Below are 15,263 nucleotides of genomic sequence, written 5' to 3' on the forward strand. Positions count from 1 at the left end.
AAATACGTAATTTGAAACAATTCTGGTGAATAATGACGCTAAAATAATCAAAATACCGAATATTGGGAGGTACCGTAATATGGGGGCTAATGTGTACAAAATTTTAGAAGTCTATCTCAATTCATTCGAAAGATAGCGTGATTACAACAGACAGACATCGCTAAATTGACTTAGAATTTTACGCTGATCAGGAATATATATACTTTGTTGGGTCTGACATGAGTATTTCGAGAGTTACAAACGGAATGACAAAGTTAATATACCCTCCATAGTATGGTGGAGGGTATAATAAACTCTTGAATTTTGTCGCCGACTTTTTTACAGCAAATGTACAAAGGTCCTTACGAAGATTTCCAATAGAAAAATAAAAAATTAAAAAATATTTCTTGATTTTTTCCCCGATTATACAATTTATGCATTGAGTTTTTTGCATTCTGTACTACATTTCAATGTAGCCCGCCTGCAATTCCAGTTTTCAAGAAATTATGTCAATTAAATGAAGTTAATGAAATTGAAATAGGTAAAAAAGCTGTATGTTCGGCCGGGCCGAGCTTTTAATACCCTCCACCATTTGGCACAAATTTGGCAATTTCCAAAAAATAAAAAAAATCTGTTAAAAATTCTGTTAAAATCTTAAAAATACCGAATGCCTATATGACTTTTGTCATAAGTTATTACAATATTTAAATGCGAAACTTGAAGAAAAACCTGTTTATAATGTAGCTAAAATCATCCAAATACCGAATATCGGGGGGTACCGATATATCGGGGCAATATGAAGACGTGGACCTACATGGTTAATTTTTTGACTTAGGATGTAGTATCCATTATTCCGATTCCGGTAAATAATGACGCTAAAATCATCAAAATACCGAATATTGGAGGGTACCGTTATATGGGGGCTATACGAAGACGTGAACCTGCACAGATAATTTTCTGTCTTAGGCTGTAGTATCCATTACGAACTTCAAATGCCAAATTCGAAACAATTCCGGTGAATAATGTCGCTAAAATCATCAAAATACCGAATATCGGGAGGTGCCGTTATATGGGCCTACATGATAACTTGGACATACAAGGCCCATTTATGAACTTAACCTGCCTACTGGCAAAATATACATGTGTGCAAAATTGTAGCCTTCTATCTCAATTTGGTGGAAAGATAGCGTGATTACAACAGACAGACAGACGGACAGACAGACGGACAGACAGACAGACGGACAGACAGACGGACAGACAGACGGGCATGGCTAAATCTTCTTAGAATTTTACGCTGATCAAGAATATATATACTTTGTTGGGTCTGACATGAGTATTTCGAGGAGTTACGGAATGACAAAATTTATATACCCTCCATAGTATAGTATGCTATACATAATATATCCTCCTATATACATCGCATATACATTTTCGACCGATTTCACATATTTGACGCAGCAAACACGATTCCAATGAACTTCAGAATATGTATATATATATATATATATATATATATATATATATATATATATATATATATATATATATATATATATATATATATATATATATATATATATACAGAGTGAGAAATAATTGGTTATCTTTAAATTTTCAATTTTAAAATTTCTGTTTTCAATACAACTTCGTTGGTAAAAATTTATATTTTGATCAGACAATTCGAGATATATCTGCACAATTATTTCAATTATGATCCATTTTAAAATAGAGAAAATATAAAAGCTGACATTGTTCAATAGTTTCGGACTTAACATTCTAACCATCTAAGTTGATCCTTTAAAAGTAATTATATATATATATATATATATATATATATATATATATATATATATATATATATATATATATATATATATATAGATAGATATATATATATATTTATATATATATATATATCTATATATATATATATATATATATATATATATATATATATATATATATACATACTTATATCCTCCTATTTGTTAATTTTGTCAAATTACTACTAAAGTATTATTTTACTTTTAATAGCAGGGATGGCTGTCTCTTGTCTAGATGACTTGCGATCGCAGAGTGGTTGTTAGTTTTTATACCCTCCACCATACTATGGAGGGTATATTAACTTTGTCATTCCGTTTGTAACTCCTCGAAATACTCATATCCGACCCAACAAAGTATATATATTCTTGATCAGCGTAAAATTCTAAGTCGATTTAGCGATGTCCGTCTGTCTGTCTGTCCGTCTGTCTGTCTGTCTGTCTGTCTGTCTGTCTGTCCGTCTGTCTGTTGTAATCACGCTATCTTTCGAATGAATTGAGATAGCTGGCTAAAATTTTGCACACATGTTTATTTTTCCAGTAGGCAGGTTAAGTTCGTAAATGGGCCATGAAGGTCCACGTTTTCATATAGCCCCCATATAACGGTACCTCCCTATATTCGGTATTTTGATGATTTTAGCGACATTATTCACGGGAATTGTTTCAAATTTGGTATTTGAAGTTCAAAATGGATACTACACCCTAAGACGGAAAATTATCCGTGCAGGTCCACGTCTTGGTATAGCCCCCATATAACGGTACCTCCCGATATTCGGTATTTTGATGATTTTAGCGACATTATTCACGGGAATTGTTTCAAATTTGGTATTTGAAGTTCAAAATGGATACTACTTCCTAAGACAGAAAATTGTCTGTGCAGGTCCACGTCTTCATATAGCCCCCATATAACGGTACCTCCCTATATTCGGTATTTTGATGATTTTAGCGACATTATTCACCGGAATTGTTTTAAAATTGGTATTTGAAGTTCGTTATCGGAACTACAGTCTGTGGCAGAAAATTGTCTGTGCGGGTCCAGGTCTTCGTATAGCCCCCATATAACGGTACCTCACTATATTCGGTATTTTGATGATTTTAGCTACATTATTCACCGTTTATTTCAAGTTTCGAATTTGAATATGGTAGTGGCTTATGACAAACAATGCCTATGTATGTCCACGTCGTATAGACCCCAAAATAACGGCTATATTCGGTATTTTTAAAATTTTAACAGAATTTTTTATGGATTGTATTTTTTGAAAATTTTCAAATTCGTTGCAAATGGTGGAGGGTATTAAAAGTTCGGCCCGGTCGAACTTACTGCTTTTTAACTTGTTCGTTTTCATAATGTGTTGCCCACCAAACGGCAACATCAGCATTTTGCATCAAACAGCAAGCTCAGCGTCTGGCAATGCAGTTGGCATTTTTGTACTTATTAAACCTCTATTTGTTAACTCCTCCCTCGTTTAAATGATGGACGTCCCTGGACTCCCTGAGATCATCAATAACTACTTGAAGATTTTGTCGGCGTTTCGTCTTACAAAATGTTGTTGTAAGTGTACCTTTGCAGTTTATGATGGGTATAATCTGGTCGCCACATTCAGCTATGTTGTTATTATTAGCAAAATTAAGGATAGTATTGTTGTGCTGAACTGGATGTATGATCATCTTCTTACAAACTAACATAACTTTTTTTTCGAACGTTCCCACGCCTCACATTCCCACCCCTGCAGACCGAGGGGGCGACCTCCCTACGGAGGGATCGCGTACACATCATGATCCGCATCATAATGGGAATTCAGTAGGAAATTGAAAATCAGCTACAGAATCTAATTCATCAGCTAGTTTGTCAAATAATAAAACATGTATGTTAATTGTTTAAAAATAAAATTATTCTAGATTTAATAACTTCTAAACTCATACAAAAATCTACATTACAATACACAGAATTAAAGTCAACACACATTTTACTAAGAGGCTCGCCCATTGAATAATTCGTGCGGTGAAAATCAGTATATAATAATTGGTAGTATCTACTAGATCTAAACGGAACATTAATTCTAATAGATGAAATTAGGAAATCTGAAGTGTAGGCAGTGTGTAGGCAATCTAATTAATTTTAGCATGCTAGCATAAGAAGGCAAAACAAAATCACTATTCCAATGTAAACCTTAACAAAACCTAAAACACCATTTGCTTTATCAACCATTGTTATTACATGGCTATTAAAATTTAATTTTGGATCCATCAAGAGGCCTAGATCGACAAATGAATCTACAGTTGATAATGAATGACCGTCAATATTATATTGTAATATCAGAGAAGAAGATCTGGAGAAGCACATATGCTTACATTTGCTTAAATTTAACTCCATACAATTTAACCTGCACCTTTTAAAAAGGCTATCTAAATCGTTTTGAAGTAAACTAGCTCGTTTATCACAATTATGGGAAATGAATAATTTAACATCATCTGCGTACATTAACAATTTCGAGTAATTTGTGGAATTAGGTAAATCGTTGATAAATAAAAGAAAGAGAACCGGTCCAAGGTGACTTCCTTGCGAAGCACCCGATGGAACGTTAATCGTTTTGGATAGATACCCTTCAAACAAAACTAGTTGTGATCTATCTTTTAAGTAAGATGATATCCATTTGACTACGTTTGTGTTGAAACCCATATAATTTAATTTATATATTAGGAGTTCATGGTTAACCCTATCAAAAGCTTTACTAAAATCAGTATAAATTGTATGAGTTTGTTTACGCTGAACAAATCCTTTTATTACTGTTGACGTAAATTGTATAAGATTTGTTGTAGTTGAAAGACCACTAGGAAAACCATGCTGATATGGACTCAATATAGATTGAATTTTCTGTGAAATTACTGCAGTAATTAATTTTTCAAACAATTGGCACTTAATTTTGCAATTCCTCTATAATTTGACACATTAGTAAGACTACCAGACTTATGTATAGGTATAATATAAGATTTTTTCCAGAAAGTAGGAAAGTGACCAAATGTAAGTGAATAATTAAACAATATAGTTAACGGAAGTGCTAATGTTTCTGAACAATATTTAAGAATTATATTAGGTATACCATCCGGTCCTGGACATTTAATCGATTTTAAACTACACAGACTATTGGACACATCCTGACGTTGTAGAAAAGTTATAGAAATTTGATCAGCCTGTGATAACTTATAAGGATACGAATCTTTAATTTGGCAAGATGTACTGGAATAGGTTGTGGCAAAAAAATCTGCGAAACATTCAGCAATATCTGTGCCTGTGACAAATTCTTATTTATTGTTATATTTCAATACTGAGGGCTTTGAGTAAACTTTTCCTTTTAGATTAACAAAATCATAAAAAGATTTAGGATTGGATTTAAAATTATTTTTAATCTTGTCTAGGTAAAGATTATACAATCTACGAGACTCTAAAGTTTATTTAGATCTAGCAACAGAGTAATTAGTGTAGTCTATTGTTAAGCCTGATTTTTTATATTTACGAAAAAGATTATTTTTAGAGTTTTTTAAACTTGATAACTCAGAGGTTATCCATGGATATTTATTTGAATTTTTAACTCTAGTGGTTGGAACACATTCCAGTTTAAATCGATTTAAAATATCATAAAATTTATCAATTACATATTCTAGATCATTATGGCTGTTACACAGGCACACAAGGAGCCCAATTTACGAAGGAAATGAGGGTATTAAATTTTCGAAAAAAATTTTTTTTTGTAATTAAGGACAGTTTTAAATGAGTCGGACTGACTTTCTTCAATTACATAACTGTGAGTCATGGATATATATATACAGTTGGATGGTATGTATCTTCAGGAGTGCATATTGGATGAATTCTGAATATATCAAAATGCTGTGTTATATTTACAAACGCCAAATCAAGAATTTTGCCGAGGGAATTTTTCACACTGTTTATTTGATAAAGATTTAAGTCACACAAACTATTTATAACATCAAACGTATACTGGGTACTGTTCATCTCGGATGGCAAAGGAATCAAAGCTTCAGAATTTGGCATTGGAAGCCACCTAATGGAGGGCATATTAAAATCACCAAGGATCAGAATGCGATCGGAATCTTTCATTTCTTCAGTGATTAAATTTATTGCTGATTATAAATGTCAAGTAAAGATGAAGGGGGAATATAAGAGCAAGTTACAAACAATTTAGATTTGCCCAATTCAATGGAAACACCAACAAATTCTATATCAAGAAAATCATTTAGATCAATTAAATTAGTGGTATATTTGGTATCAACTGCAATAAGGACGCCACCACCTTTTTTACAAACACGATCTTTTCTAAATATTTGATATTTTGAACATAAAATTTCACTATTTAATATAGATGTTTTTAACAAAGTTTCGGAGAAAACCAATACATTATAATTCAAACCAATGCTATCAGTATATAAACTGGTTAATTTTGTATTAAGCTCCCTTACATTCTGATAGCAAATAGAAAATGAGTCATTTAGTTATTTGGCACCGAATCTGGTCTAAGAGGCAAATGAGCTAAATTATCGGATCTCTCCACAAATTCTTTAATAAATGCCCTAGCAGGCCAAAATTCTTTTAAAATCAACTGTACAAAAATATTTTCAGGCACAACGATTTTGAAAGAAGATCTACTTTCAGAAAATTATTATTATTTACCCCTTTACCTATACCGCTGTTATCTACCGGAACTGGGTGTGTAACAACACTGGCATACGACTGTTCACGTCCAGTCTCAGTTGTTTCAGTGATATTAACTGAAACCGGTTGTGGAACAGTGTTCTCCACAGAAACTATTGCTTTGCGACTAGGCATTCCCTTAGTTGGTACCTCTTCGCAGCCCTTTTGCGTTTCTGGCCAGAAACTGACGGTGACGACATAAATTCATCTAATTCTTGTTAATTCCGACTGCAAATCCTTTACAAAATTATAAAAGTCTGCAGAGAGTTTCCTACATTGTCACAACACCAACATTATTTCTAATTGTGTCCACAACATTTGCATTAATCCTAGCACATATTGCATGCCATTGATTAAGACAAAACCAACAGGTAACACACAATTCATCCTCTGCAACAATTTTACACAATTCAAAAGGGCACGACATTTTTTATTTTAATTATTATTTATTTTAATTAAAATTATTTCTTTTTTAATACACAGTTACAACTATATTTTTCAAGATTAGATCTGTAGCTGGATTTTTTTTATTTATTTATTTTATTCTTTTTTAAATGTTGGCAACTCTTATGAGATGACAAACAAAACAAGACGATATGTTACAAGAACTAATTAGCTAATGTAACAAAAGAAAGAGGATAAAAGGAGAATATACAACTACACAATTTGAAAATTGATATTACTTTAAAAGACAAAACAAGATTTTAAAACACTACACCAATTATCACTTTGAGTTACAAAATCACTATTGAACACTTTAATACACTTTTTTAACTAGATTAATTAATTTAATAAAATATATAACTAATAATTTTTTCAAAAGCACGGAGCACCACAATTTTTTGACACTAATCACAACAGGGTTGCCAACTGCACTTTAGGGTATTTAATTATAAAATATAAAAAGTCATTATTTAATAGAACTTTAATTTGGGATACTTCCATAAAGTCAGTAAGCGTAATATTGGTGAAGTAATCATTAACAATTTTCTCCAAATCATTAGAGTCTAGGATTGCGGGATTAATTATTCCGATTTTTGTAAGAGTAACTGATAATATCATTGTTTCAAGCTCGGCAATAATGATTCTATTTCGGGAAATCAAAGATTTATATAGATTTTCTGTGTTCATGTGTTCCTTACTAAATTATTTACAGCGTCTGTTAATTCGTTTATTTTTTGCTGCGTCCTTGTATTTATTGTTATTTGCCTATACTTATTAGGACTGTGGTCCCCAAGTTAGCTTCGACAGTTTCCTCTGTGTACAAATTTGACATTTTATTTCCTAATCTTCGATTTATCCTGGGGTAGTACAGTGTCGCTGACGCATGTAAAATTTACATCCGGGCATTTAAAAAAATTATAGTTTCAAAACCACACACATTTGTTAGTTTTTGGTTTTTTAAATCAAGTACAGTATCTGTCCGCTTAAGAAGATCTAGACCAAGTATACCGTCAAATTTTGGTAATAAAGGTTTGGTAATAAAAGAAGGTAGTATCGGTACTGAAAATATTTAAAATGCACTTTCTGTCCACTGTAGTATGACCTCATGGTGACTTTACGTGGAATGGTTTATTCACAGGCACAATATTGTTCAATTCATTAAATGGTTTTATATAATTATTGGACACTCCCGTGTCTATTAAAAATTATATATTTCTCCCTGCAATTTCCCTTTCTATGAACGGTAGCAGGGAGTTATTCCTAAAAAATTGAGTTCGTCGAAATCTAAAAGTTTGTCATCTATTTCTTCGACTTGCTTTTCAGCAAACGCTTGATATTCGAATTCCTTTTGGTCAGGCGCGGTGTTGTCTGAGACTAATTGGTTAATTCTTTGTAGTTTTGGTCCGGTGTACCCAGCACTGCCATTGCTTGGTCTTTTACCTACTTGTCCCTGATTGGCATACTCATTATTTTGTGTGTTCTGCCTTTGAAGATGCACCTGACTATTTTGCGGTTGTCCATAAGGCGGACTGTATTGTCGGTATTGAGTAGGTTCCCTAAATCTTGATGAGCTGTCTATTTCCATTGATTCTTGTTGGACATGTTGCCCTTGTCTTTTAACAAAATGAGGATTTTTACTTCTGTTTTGAAGTTAGTGTCCAATGTTGGGTTACACTCCTTGCTGTGCTGTCTTTGTTCGGAAATTTGCTGTCTTTGCTCGATGCTTCGTGCAAAGTTAGTTGCAAACGTGTAGCGCTCATGATCAGCTTCAACTTCTTGCGCTAATGCCAAAGCTGAAGGAAGGTCAGATGGTCTAGCGGAAAAAAGAACATCGCTTAAAGATTTATTTGTCCCTGAAATGAATATTCGCACTGCATCTGCTCTGTATTCGTTCAGGGGCGCGGCGACTTTGCTGTCATACGTCATTACAGTTTTATTGATAGCAGAGTCAGTTTTTTCTCAACCTCATCATAGTACTACAGAAGTGTCATATTTCCCTGTCGTAAAGTGGACATTTCCTGTTCTGTAAGGTGAACGGGTCTTTTATCTGCATATGTAAAATCTAATCTATTTATTATGACTTTGAAAATGAGAGGGGTATCGAAGGACGAAAGTACCATGTCGGCTGACCAGGTAATTTTGTTCCTCAATATACCTAAAGCTTGGTAATGTTTAGAACTTCCGTTCGTATCTCTCATAAACCTTGTAACGATGTGTGCCGCTTTTCTCCACGAGACGTAAGTCTCATTTTTGCCATCGAATTCTGGCAGGGACTTTATAATATCCAAAGTTTCACTACACGAGACGCTCAATCTTATTTCAGCATCTTTGTACGTTTCTACTTCAGGCGTAGTTATCTGAACATTCCTCAATTCTTGCTTAACCTCTTCAAGTTTCCTACTAAAAGTTAGCTCTTGTACATCGAGTGCGCTTGCAACTGCGGCTTCTATAATCGTTTTCAACTGTTCCGGAGTCAGTGCCATTTTAGTCTATAGTTGGTGCTGCAAACAATCGTTACTTTGAAGTCTTTGGAATTTATTTAATAAATCTTCTAAATCTCTATCACTCATATAATATTTTCGCACAAAACAAAATCGAAATATCGGATAAAAATAAGAACAAAGGCCTTAAGTTTGACAAACACTTATTATTCTTTTAAAATAAAAAAGTCGAAAACACGAAGAAAACCTCTTGCAAAAAAAAAACATGAGCCTGAAATTCACTTAAAATTTTTTCACTTTTCCAATAAACACTCTACTTATATGTTAATATTTAGTTTTAATACTTAATTAATAAGTTAATTGCTAATTAATTTGTTGATTGTTGATATCCGCTTGAGGGAAGTGTAGTGGGCCGTTGGTCGGTTTTGTTGGTAGCGTTGCTTAACGATGATGATGTTTGCTTCTTTGTTGTTGTTCTTAGTGTTGATGATGATGCGGTTGTTAAAAAATCAGTGACTTATATTCATTTAATTCTTCCTAACCGGGCGTTTCCGTAGGTAATATTGGTGTCAATTATGATGATGTTTACTTCGCTGTTGATGTTGATAATGATGTTGTTAACAACGTTGATGTGGATTCTTAACCGGGCGGTTTAGTGGGAGTTGGGCGCCAGTTAAATAATAAAAGAGTTTTGTGTTTATTTAATTTATATTTATTCAGTAGTGAGCAGCGTATTGTATATTGTATATTGTATATTGTATATATATATATATATATATATATATATATATATATATATATATATATATATATATATATATATATATATATATATATATATAAATATATATATATATATATATATATATATATATATATATATATATATATATATATATATATAAATATATATATATATATATATATATATATATATATATATATATATATATATATATATATATATAAAGGTGAACAAATGGCTCATAAAGGTGAACAAATTTTAACATAAATATTGATCCGACTAAATAGAAATAAATACCTATGGAAGGAGGCCAAAATAATTTCTGAATAGTCAAAGTTAATTACGCCATTACCATAGCGCCTCAGATTACGCTTTAGAGTCCCCACGAAGTCTATGTTCTTGTTCATAGTAAAATTCAATGACGAGTCAACAATGACCGTGTTGTTGTCCAACAATCGTTAAAAATCACTATAGATCAGCGGCACTGGGGACTGTACCAAAATATTTACCTATGTTGGCATATTTCGGTAAGATGGTTCTCTACTCACAAAGTAGCCTAAATACAGCAAAATCGATTGGAAAATGTGGTCAAGACCCTCGAAAAAGAAAAGCCAAAATGTCAAATAAAGGCCAAAAATGTGGCCAAGACCACGGTCATAGCTGAAATCAGGGATACATTCATATATGGGTTATACCAAAACGTAGCCCAACCAATATTCTCTTGGGGGTTACAAATTCAATAAAATACAAAATTATCTTTTCTGCCGACACATTAGATGTGAAAGTGGACTTGGGGATACTCCAATGTGGGGACTTTACTTAAATAAATTCCGATGTGGCAATTATCTGTATGATGGTTCCCCACCCCAGGGTAGCATAAATACAATTTTTAGCAAAGTCAATTGATGAATGTGGTCCAGACCAAAATGGGCCCTAGTCTGAAAATTAAAAATTTTATGCGAAGAGGTTCTCTACCCCCTCAGAAACAAAGATGCCAAATAAGGGCCAACATATTAAAAAAGTGGCCAAGACCCCAGAAATAGCTTAAAACATACGATGCTTACATAAATATGAAGTCGGGTTGTACCCGTATCCGTCAGCTATAATCGTTATCATGACCTGCAAAAGCGATTTAAGGTATCTTGAATGTTTGGGAAGAATTTCTGGAAGGATAGAAATGATTTTCTCACTAAAAGTCCCATTCGCTCTACTATTTTGCACCCTTTAAATTTGGTATTTTATTGATTGTACTCCCAAAGAATTTTGCATTTTTGCATTTTGCTCTCATTGGACGGATTATTGTCACATGAAAGAAGTAGGTCCACGCTTTTAAATTAGCCCCATTAGGCTTTTTCGGTAATTTTTGTTTGTTTAAATGTGTGTGTGCATCTTCCAGCTGAACCACGATGTCGGCTCTGGAGTTGAAAGGTATATGTCAGTTGACATAGTGAAAAATTATTCTTTATTTTGTTCACAAAAAATTCATACAAATTGAAAAAAAATTGACAAAAAAGAATAACAAATTGAAAATATCTTCAACTTGTTCGCTGATTTTTACAGCAAATGTATATATATATATATATATATATATATATATATATATATATATATATATATATATATATATATATATATATATATATATATATATATATATATATATATATATATATATATATATATATATATATATATATATACATTCTGATATTCACTTATTCTGATTTTCATTGGAATCGTCCCGTAGTTCTTGTCTATTATGCATATTTGTCAAACCATAGTTATTCACAAATATGACTTAAAATACCTGTACCCATATTTAAGCCGTGGGCTTCAATATTTAAACCGAGGGCTTCAAATGTGTGCATGTGTAAATCTATTAAAAAGTATATATCAATCGTATCCCCATATAAGGGATCAAATTAATTTTTAGTATGGTAAAAATCGTAGCAAAATTTTCCAGTCCAATGAGCAGTAATTCGGAATTTACTGTATTTTGCACACCTTATAATTGAGGGCTGAATGATATAAGAACAAGTTAAAAAGTATCAGTCGGTATTGCCGACAGATATATACCCTCATTATTTTTATGTCCAATTTTATGCGAAATCATAAATTCAGATAGATGCCATATTTATATCAGGCTTCTTATTGAGAGAAATATTTGAGCATAGCAAATAGTAAAGAATTGCTAAATTGTTTTGAAAGTTATGACTGATGATGTGGGCAGATATATATCAATTTCTTAACAGATCTTGTGTTAGCAAAAAATTTTTATGTGTGAAATTTGAAGAGATTTGGATGCTTATTTCGCTTTATTTGAGCGTTTTGTTTTTCAAAATCTTGAACCCTAAGTATGGGGGAGGTACCAGAAGAAATGGTGCGATCCATACCACCTTTATAACAGATCTTATGTTGATAGAAATGTTGAGATGTGCCAAGTCTTAATGGAATCGGATCTTAATGTGGCGTTTTATGAGCTTCATGGGTATTCAAAATTTCGACACTTTGTGGGGGAGGTACCAGAAGGAGTGGACCGATACATTCCATGTTAACAGCAGATCCTGGGTTTATAAAAATATTCGAATGTGTGAAATTTGAAGACGTTCGGATCCTTACATCACATTTTATAAGAGTTATAATTATTCAAAATGTCGACCTTTTGTGGGGGAGGTACTTGATGGAGTGGACCGGTACTGTCCATTTTAGCACCTGACCTAACACTTACGCAAATATTAGGATATTAGGATTTGCAAAGTTAGAGCAAAATCGGGTAACCGTTTCTCTTTCTGTGCAAAAAATAGATTTTATATATATTTTGAAAATTTCGACCTTTTGTGGGGGAGGTACCAAAAGGAGTGGACCGATGTATTCCCTCTTAACACCAGACCTTGGGTTAATAAAAATATTGTGTGCAATTTGAAGACTATCGGACTCTTACATCACATTCTATAGGAATTGTAATTATTCTAAATTTTGATTCATTGTGGGGGAGGTACTTGATGGTGTGGACCGATATTGTCCATTTTCGCACTTGACTTAGAACTGATGCAAATATAAGGAATTGCAAAGTTTGAGCAAAATCGGATTATTGCTACTCTTTTTGTGCAGAAAAAAAAAAAAAAAAAAAAATATATATATATATATATATATATATATATATATATATATATATATATATAATATATATATATATATATATATATATATATATATATATATATATATATATATATATATATATACTGTCGTTTTTATTTTTTCTGCACAAAAAGAGTAGCAATAATCCGATTTTGCTCAAACTTTGCAATTCCTTATATTTGCATCAGTTCTAAGTCAAGTGCGAAAATGGACAATATCGGTCCACACCATCAAGTACCTCCCCCACAATGAATCAAAATTTAGAATAATTACAATTCCTATAGAATGTGATGTAAGAGTCCGATAGTCTTCAAATTGCACACAATATTTTTATTAACCCAAGGTCTGGTGTTAAGAGGGAATACATCGGTCCACTCCTTTTGGTACCTCCCCCACAAAAGGTCGAAATTTTCAAAATATATATAAAATCTATTTTTTGCACAGAAAGAGAAACGGTTACCCGATTTTGCTCTAACTTTGCAAATCCTAATATCCTAATATTTGCGTAAGTGTTAGGTCAGGTGCTAAAATGGACAGTACCGGTCCACTCCATCAAGTACCTCCCCCACAAAAGGTCGACATTTTGAATAATTATAACTCTTATAAAATGTGATGTAAGGATCCGAACGTCTTCAAATTTCACACATTCGAATATTTTTATAAACCCAGGATCTGCTGTTAACATGGAATGTATCGGTCCACTCCTTCTGGTACCTCCCCCACAAAGTGTCGAAATTTTGAATACCCATGAAGCTCATAAAACGCCACATTAAGATCCGATTCCATTAAGACTTGGCACATCTCAACATTTCTATCAACATAAGATCTGTTATAAAGGTGGTATGGATCGCACCATTTCTTCTGGTACCTCCCCCATACTTAGGGTTCAAGATTTTAAAAAACAAAACGCTCAAATAAAGCGAAATAAGCATCCAAATCTCTTCAAATTTCACACATAAAAATTTTTTGCTAACACAAGATCTGTTAAGAAATTGATATATATCTGCCCACATCATCAGTCATAACTTTCAAAACAATTTAGCAATTCTTTACTATTTGCTATGCTCAAATATTTCTCTCAATAAGAAGCCTGATATAAATATGGCATCTATCTGAATTTATGATTTCGCATAAAATTGGACATAAAAATAATGAGGGTATATATCTGTCGGCAATACCGACTGATACTTTTTAACTTGTTCTTATATCATTCAGCCCTCAATTATAAGGTGTGCAAAATACATTAAATTCCGAATTACTGCTCATTGGACTGGAAAATTTTCCTACGATTTTTACCATACTAAAAATTAATTTGATCCCTTATATGGGGCTACGATTGATATATACTTTTTAATAGATTTACACATGCACACATTTGAAGCCCTCGGTTTAAATATTGAAGCCCACGGCTTAAATATGGGTACAGGTATTTTAAGTCATATTTGTGAATAACTATGGTTTGACAAATATGCATAATATATATATATATATATATATATATATATATATATATATATATATATTTTTTTTTTTGTTCTTGAAAATATCGACCTTTTGTGGGGGAGTTACCCGAAGAAGTGAACCGATACATTGCCATTTTCACACCAGACCTTGGGCTAATAAAATTATTGGGATGTGTAAAATTTGAAGACAAACGGGCTTTAACAGCACATTTTATGAGAGTTGTTATTATTCAAAATTTTGACCCTTTGTGGGGTAGGTACTTGATGGAGTAGACCGATATTGTCCATTTTCGCACCTGACCTGGCACTGATGAAAATATTAGGATTCGCAAAGTTCGAGCAAAATCGGATTACACTTTCTCTTTCTGTGCAATAAATTATTTTCTTTGAAAATTTTGACATTTTGTGTGGGAGGTACCAGAAGGGGTGGACCGATATTGCCCATCTCCGAACTCGGTCTAAGTTTGACAAAAATATTACGATGTACCAAGTTTGGATCAAATCGGATACTCCTTTCGAGAG

The 15,263-nt window shown here is 32.6% G+C and overlaps 1 protein-coding gene across 2 annotated transcripts in view; it reads left to right on the plus strand.

Annotated features, from left to right (window-relative positions):
• LOC101891093 (uncharacterized) overlaps nucleotides 1-15,263 on the plus strand; it is a 622,803-nt gene that overhangs the window by 216,149 nt on the left and 391,391 nt on the right. The window lies entirely within an intron of this gene.

This window comes from Musca domestica, unplaced genomic scaffold (genome assembly GCF_030504385.1).
Source record: "Musca domestica strain aabys unplaced genomic scaffold, Musca_domestica.polishedcontigs.V.1.1 9, whole genome shotgun sequence".
Lineage (NCBI taxonomy): Eukaryota > Metazoa > Arthropoda > Insecta > Diptera > Muscidae > Musca > Musca domestica.